At 44.0% G+C, this 6,534-nt stretch overlaps 1 protein-coding gene across 3 annotated transcripts in view; it reads right to left on the bottom strand.

The window, feature by feature from the left end:
- Positions 1 to 2,903, bottom strand: part of USPL1 (ubiquitin specific peptidase like 1) — a 39,684-nt gene extending 36,781 nt beyond the window's left edge. For 2 of the 3 annotated variants that reach the window (XM_024125967.3, XM_024125968.3), the window contains exon 1: positions 2,788 to 2,903. The gene's annotated coding sequence lies outside the window, so the exon portion shown is untranslated. The remainder of the gene's footprint in view (positions 1 to 2,787) is intronic. The other variant, XM_024125969.2, reaches the window with a different exon arrangement.
- Between the last annotated feature and the right edge of the window lie 3,631 nt (positions 2,904 to 6,534).

Genomic DNA, 6,534 nt, shown 5'->3' with positions numbered 1-6,534 from the left:
CCAGCAATCCCACTACTGGGCATATACCCAGAGAAAACCATAATTCAAAAAGACACATGCACCCCAATGTTCACTGCAGCAGTATTTACAATAGCCAGGTCATGGAAGCAACCTAAATGCCCATCAATAGACGAATGGATAAAGAAGATGTGGTACATATATACAATGGAATATTACTCAGCCATCAAAAGGAACAAAATTGAGTCATTTGTAGAGATGTGGATGGACTTAGAGACTGTCATACATGGTGAAGTCAGAAAGAGAAAAACAAATATTGTACATTAACGCATATATGTGGAACCTAGAAAAATGGTACAGATGAACTGGTTTGCAGGGTATAAATAGAGACACAGATGTAGAGAACAAACGTATGCACACCAAGGGGGGAAAGTGGTGGTGGAGGTGGGGGGTGGTGGGATGAACTGGGAGAGTGGGATTGACATGCATACACTAATAGGTATAAAACAGATAACAAGAACCTGCTGTATACAAAATAAATAAAATAAAATTCAAATATTCAGAAACAAAGTGTCAGTGGATGTCAATATGCTATTCCTAAAGAAATATCCATAAGCAGCGTTTCTCAACCACAGTATCATAGACATTTTGGACCAGGTAATTCTTTTGTTGTGAGGGCTGCCCTGTGTGTTAAGAGGATGTTTAGCAGCATCAATGACCGCTATGTGCTAGATGCCAACAGCACCCACCCCTCAGCTGTGACCATGTCTCTAGACATTGCCAAATGTCCCTCCCTCCTCTCCCCTCCCAGGGGGAGGGGGGGAAATCACCCCATTGAGAACCACTGCCAAAAGGGTAAAAACAAGTGTGGTGATAACTTTTTCTTTTTAAGCTCCTCACAGACAATACTAATTTGTTAACTTTGGCTGGTTCTATTTATAATCTACTTACAAAAGGGAACTATATAGTAAAGTGTCAAACTTCTGGTTCCAGAGTGGATAAAAGCATGAGCTTTAGGTTCAGAAATTTATTTGTGAAGTTAGTTTGTTCTAAGAATTAAATGTGATAATACACGTAAAATGCTTAGCACCTGACACATAGTAAATTGCAACCACTATTTGGTGCTATTTCATATTTTATGCAGAAAATATGCAGCATAGCTTGGATCATTATGCAGTATTCTCAAAAGAGAAGTTGGTAAGCTATGTATCTTGAACAAATTTTTTTCGATGAAAATTTCCATCCACCTGAAGGATTAAGAAAACTTTTCCAGCTGGTTCTCTCTCACTCTCTCTCTCTCTCGCTCTCTCTCTCTGCTATAAGTAAAACATGAGGAGCCTTCAAATCTGCTCTCCTAATGCTATCACCCAACATTTCAATGGGAAAAACAGGCAGGTTGGTGGTTGAAATCCTTAACATGTAGAACATCCAAAAGAAAACTCACTTTAAAAAATACCAAAGGTAGGCTATTCAGGTCTTCCAAATACAATTTACTTGGTCCTATGTACAAAACCCTGGGGTGATTCTTATAACTTAATTTGTTTCTAAATGACTGACTTCATTGTCCTCCCTTCAAAATTACCTGTTCCTGCTCCTCTTGCTTGTATCTCACCTAGATTTTGGCATCTCCATCCTTACAAACACACAAATTAGAAAATCTGAGTGGTTCTCGGGACTTCCCTGGTGGTCCAATGGTTAACACTCCGTCCTCCCAATTCAGGGGGCACGGGTTCCATCCATGTTCGGGGAACTGGGGAACTAAGATACCGCATGTCACACGACGCGCACAAAAAAGAAAAAGAAAAATTTGAGTGGTTCTCTACTCTTTCACTTCCCTCTTCTTAGTGAAAGTCACCAAATCCTACGGACAGTTCTTTGGAAGCATCTCAAATCCCCACCTCTCTTTCTATCCCATTCCCACTCAGTATCATGCCAAAGTGATGCTTCTATAAAACAAGTCTGAGTCTGTCGCTACTCAACTTAAAATCCTCTACTGACTCCAGTCTGATTATAGGAAAGTTCAAACAGCTCAGTATGACCTAAAGGTAGTGCTATGACATAAAGCTCACTGCACTGAGACCACTGGTTTTCCAGCCTTACCCTCCTCTACTTCACTTCAACCTCCGCATCTTTTTCATGATGCCCCCCCCCACCCTTTTCATTACTTCTGTGATCCACGGATCCTCCAAAAGCCCGAATGTCAATTACTAACCCAGTAGGGACCCAGATACAGCACAACCAAAGTGTGAAGTTGGCTCTGGGGATAGCGAAAGAAGCAATTAAGCTTAATTCACAGCCCCATGTGCAAAATGGGGAAACCCAGATAACCAGCTGTTCGAAGGCCTTATACCCGTTTGAGCTTTCCCTCCAAGACCAAGTGGGCTCAGCACGCGAACTGTCAAAGGTAAGGCCACAACAGACTTGAAACCGAGAAATGGGGTCGGCTTTCGGCGCCCAGCCCTGTCTGGTACCCAACCCAGCCGTCCAGAATCATAGACTAAGACACGTCACTTGCAAAATCCAACCTTGGAAACCTAGGAGGAGCAGGGTTCCGTTAATTCTCCCCATCTCCACGCTCCTTGGGAAAGCGGGGGCGGGGGAGACTCTGGTTTCTCCTCAGCATTTACCTCTCTGAGTTCAAACGAATGAATCTGTGACTCCAGTCCAATACCTTAACCACCAAGCCTTCCCACCTGAACCTACTCCCATCCTTTCCCCCTCCCAGCCTAGCCCCTCCTTTCAGCGAGCAACTGTCCCATAGATCACCCCAGCTCTGTCCCCGCTCCCTATTTCAGGAGCTGAAGGAAACTACTCCGTCTTCTCCCTTACCTGCCGCGGCTTCTCCCCTCCTTCGCGCCGGATCGCTCCGAACTCCTGTTCCAGCTTGAGCTCCACACCAGAGTGCAACGTTCAACCCACGTTCCCCTCAACCTGCTCCTCCCCCACCGGCCCCTCCGCTAGAAAAGCAGCTTCCGGTTTGAGTCCGCGGCTAAAGAGTTCCCCTTCCTGCCCCAAGCGGGGCCTGAAAGGACGTAAGCGTGGCGGGGAAGGCGAGGACGGGAGCACTTCCGTCAAGCCTCCGCAGAGAGGCGTGGCTGTCCGCCCGGCTGCCGCAGTCGCAGTTTCGGCTGCGGCGACGACTAGGGGCGGGGCCGGTGGCTGCAGAGCCCGCCATATGTGAGTGGCGGGGTTTGGGGTGGCGACATTTCTGGAAGCTGCTGGAAAGCGCTCGAGTGGCGGAGGTGACGCCGGCGGCCAGGGGGTGGGGCGTGATTAAAACTAGTGCGCGGTCGGCAGCGGAGGGATTACGCTGAGGAAAGAAAGCGGAACGCGTCTCGTTGCGCTCTGGCAGTGCGAGCCCGGGTCGGCAGGCGACGCGACCCTGAGTGATTTGGTGGGTGGGTGGGCGGGCGGGCGAGGAGGGAAGGGCTCCCCAGCCGGCGGAGGGTGCGATGGAGGCTCTTAGCCGGCGTCTCCTTGCAGCGCCGAAGTCACCGCGACGTCGGGCCGCGCGAGGCCCCCGTAGTCCGCTCTCCTAAAGCTTCGGTGAGAGCCGAGCTGCCACAGAGCGTGTTCACAAAGGGTCACCACACACGGAGCTGCCCCTCCCTGTCTCCCTAAACCCCATCTGCGAGGCCAGGGGCTTTTCCACCAGGATTCTGGGTGTTTCTCCTCCTTTCCTCCCTCCCAGATCTTCTAACGGTAAGGGGAGTAGCCGAAGCACAGGGACTTTGCTCTGCAGGACCCATTCTTACTAGGCAGTGGTCGACGTGTCCCTGCTGCGTTCATTTCAGCTGCCCTGCCTTGTTTTAACTTCAGAGGAGGGGGGAGTTCTCATGGAGTTTCTAAGTTTAAGGCTCTGCTTTCGTAGGAAGGTCATGTGGTTTAAGGGACATCGTGACCGCGCGTGCTATTTCTGAGTCTGCGTTCTGAATCTTGGGGGCAGCATATTCCAGACGTCCTTCGCTCGATTGAGTTGTGTCCTGGATTAACAATGTGTAGTTTCTGACCATTTCTTTACAGAATAATCACTATGGGCATTTTGGACTGTGGCTTTTTTTTAAGTGGTCTCAAACTAATTATATTCTGGAATAATGCTGATAATTTTGATAGGGTGGTATAGAGGAAGGAAGTCCCGTGTACCAAGAAATTCTTCAGTGAGAAGGAATTTTAGTTTTCGGTTCTTCTGAATGCAAATGGCCAAGAATCCAACAGGGAGTTTGTTTTGTTTTTCTCCAGAAAACTGAAAAATAGGCTGGTTGGTTTTTGTTTACCTTTTTTGGTGGTTGTACTAGATACCTAACGTGCCGGTGTATTGGTTGTCAGATCTAGCTAATTAGATTTTCTTATGTTTTAATGAATTATGATGAAAATGCGAGGATGTAGTAAGTGTTTCTTCCTGAAATAGTAGCGGTAACTCAGAAGGTTTTTCTTTTTCACCCTTGGTATTTCTATTTTTAGAATGGAATACACTTTTTTGTAATGAACACTTGCTGAATGTTAACGTCATACATTGAACAAATAATTGATTCAGTTAAAATGTCGCTCAAATATTAAGATTGATAGTCAACAGGCCCAAACTGAATAATATCAGTCATTGTTGTCTGCAAAGTTGATTTATAGTCTTTCAGTGCAAATTTGATTTTTTGCCAGGAGAAATTCTGTAATAGTAACAGAAACAAAATGGAGGTGGGGCTTGAGTTGTGGAAAGAAAAGAAGGATTTCAGTGTGTGCTGTTTTGATTCCAGACCTTTTCCTCTTGTAAAAAGTAGAAAAAGGCATAAAAGAGTTTATTCAATTAAAGGAAGGATACTAATGTAGAAGTCAATAAGGAGAGGTTGACTAGAAAACTCCCCTTTCGTTTATATTAGAGTAATGGTCAGAAGGTGAGAAAATTTGTGTACATTTCTGCTTATTTCTCACCACTGTATTTGGAATGCCTCTTTCTATGAACATTGGTCCTCAAGAGTGCAGTTACCATCCAGTAGGATTCAAGCTCATTGCCTCCATACCGTTGTTAGCAATGTATAAAACTCCTGTCAGGAGGACTTTTATTTACCTGTTTTCATTTAAGAAACTAACATGATTTAATCAAATGGAGTTTTTTATTAAATTAATAATTAATAAGCAGCCCCAATAGGAATACAGTGTTGTACAATTAGGATTTTTTTTCCCTCTTCTCACATTGTCAGCTTTTGCTCCCCTCTGCTAGATTGGATTCCTTAATAACAAAACAAGTCTGCCCAAACATGGGCTATAAAAGCTGCCTGCTCTAACTGCTTATTCCGGGCTCATCAAAAAGATGAGCGTCGAAGTGACTAACCGTATTTTCTAGCAGCACCGTTGTGAGTACAGTCTGTAGTCTCGTATCTAATTTCAACATTCAGAAGGCTTTGAGAACCAGAAACGTTTTAAGCTTGGAGACAAAATTCATTTGGTAGCAAAATACAACCTGAACTAATGAAAAGTTATATATATTCTGTATTTATCCCATATGTTTTGCTGAAGAAATATTAATATGTTTGATTATGGGGTGCTGCTCTTGGCCACTGGTATGTGAGGTGTTGCATAATGGGTTGTGTGCCTTGTGACATTTTTTAATTCCCGAAATCTATTTCTAAAACACATTCAGCCCCTGGGTTTCGGTTAAGGAATGTGAACCTATATTAATATTTTTGGCAGTACACTTGTGCTAGGCATTCGCATATTTATTTATTTACCGTTTTGTTTTTGGTTTTTTTGCCATGTTTCTTAGTTTATTTTTTTTTAACATCTTTATTGGAGTATAATTGCTTTACATTGTTGTGTTAGTTTCTGCTGTATAACAAAGTGAATCAGCTATATGTATACATATATCCCCATATTCCCTCCCTCTTTCATCTCCCTCCCACCCTCCCTATCCGACCCCTCTAGGTGGTCACAAAGCACCGACTGATCTCCCTGTGCTGTGCAACTGTTTCCCACTAGCTATTTTACATTTGGTAGTGTATATGTGTCCATGCCACTCTCTCACTTCATCCCAGCTTACCCTTCCCCCTCCGCATGTCCTCAAGTCCATTCTCTACATGTGCATCTTCATTTCTGCCCCTAGGTTCTTCAGAACCTTTTTTTTTTTTTTAGATTCCATATATATGTGTTAGCATATGGTATTTACTCTTTCTGAATTACGGTTTTCCCAGGTTATATGCCCAGTAGTGGGATTGCTGGGTCATATGGTAATTCTATTTCTAGTTTTTAAAGGAACCTCAATACTCTTCTCCATAGTGGCTGTATTAATTTACAGTCCCACCAACAGTGCAAGAGGGTTCCCTTTTCTCCACACCTTCTCCAGCATTTATTGTTTATAAATTTTTTGCTGATGGCCATTCTGACCAGTGTGAGGTGATGCCTCATTGTAGTTTTGATTTGCATTTCTTTAGTGGTTAGTGATGTTGAGCATCCTTTCATGTGTTTGTTGGCAATCTGTATATCTTCTTTGGAGAAATGTCTATTTAGGTCTTCTGCCCATTTTTGGATTGGGTTTTTTGTTTTTTTGATATTGAGCTGCATGAGCTGCTTGTAAATTTTGTAGATTAA

Source organism: Physeter macrocephalus, chromosome 13 (assembly GCF_002837175.3).
Source record: "Physeter macrocephalus isolate SW-GA chromosome 13, ASM283717v5, whole genome shotgun sequence".
NCBI classification, from domain to species: domain Eukaryota; kingdom Metazoa; phylum Chordata; class Mammalia; order Artiodactyla; family Physeteridae; genus Physeter; species Physeter macrocephalus.
The sequence above is the reverse complement of the archived record's forward strand: the minus strand, read 5'-3'. Positions and strand labels throughout refer to the sequence as shown.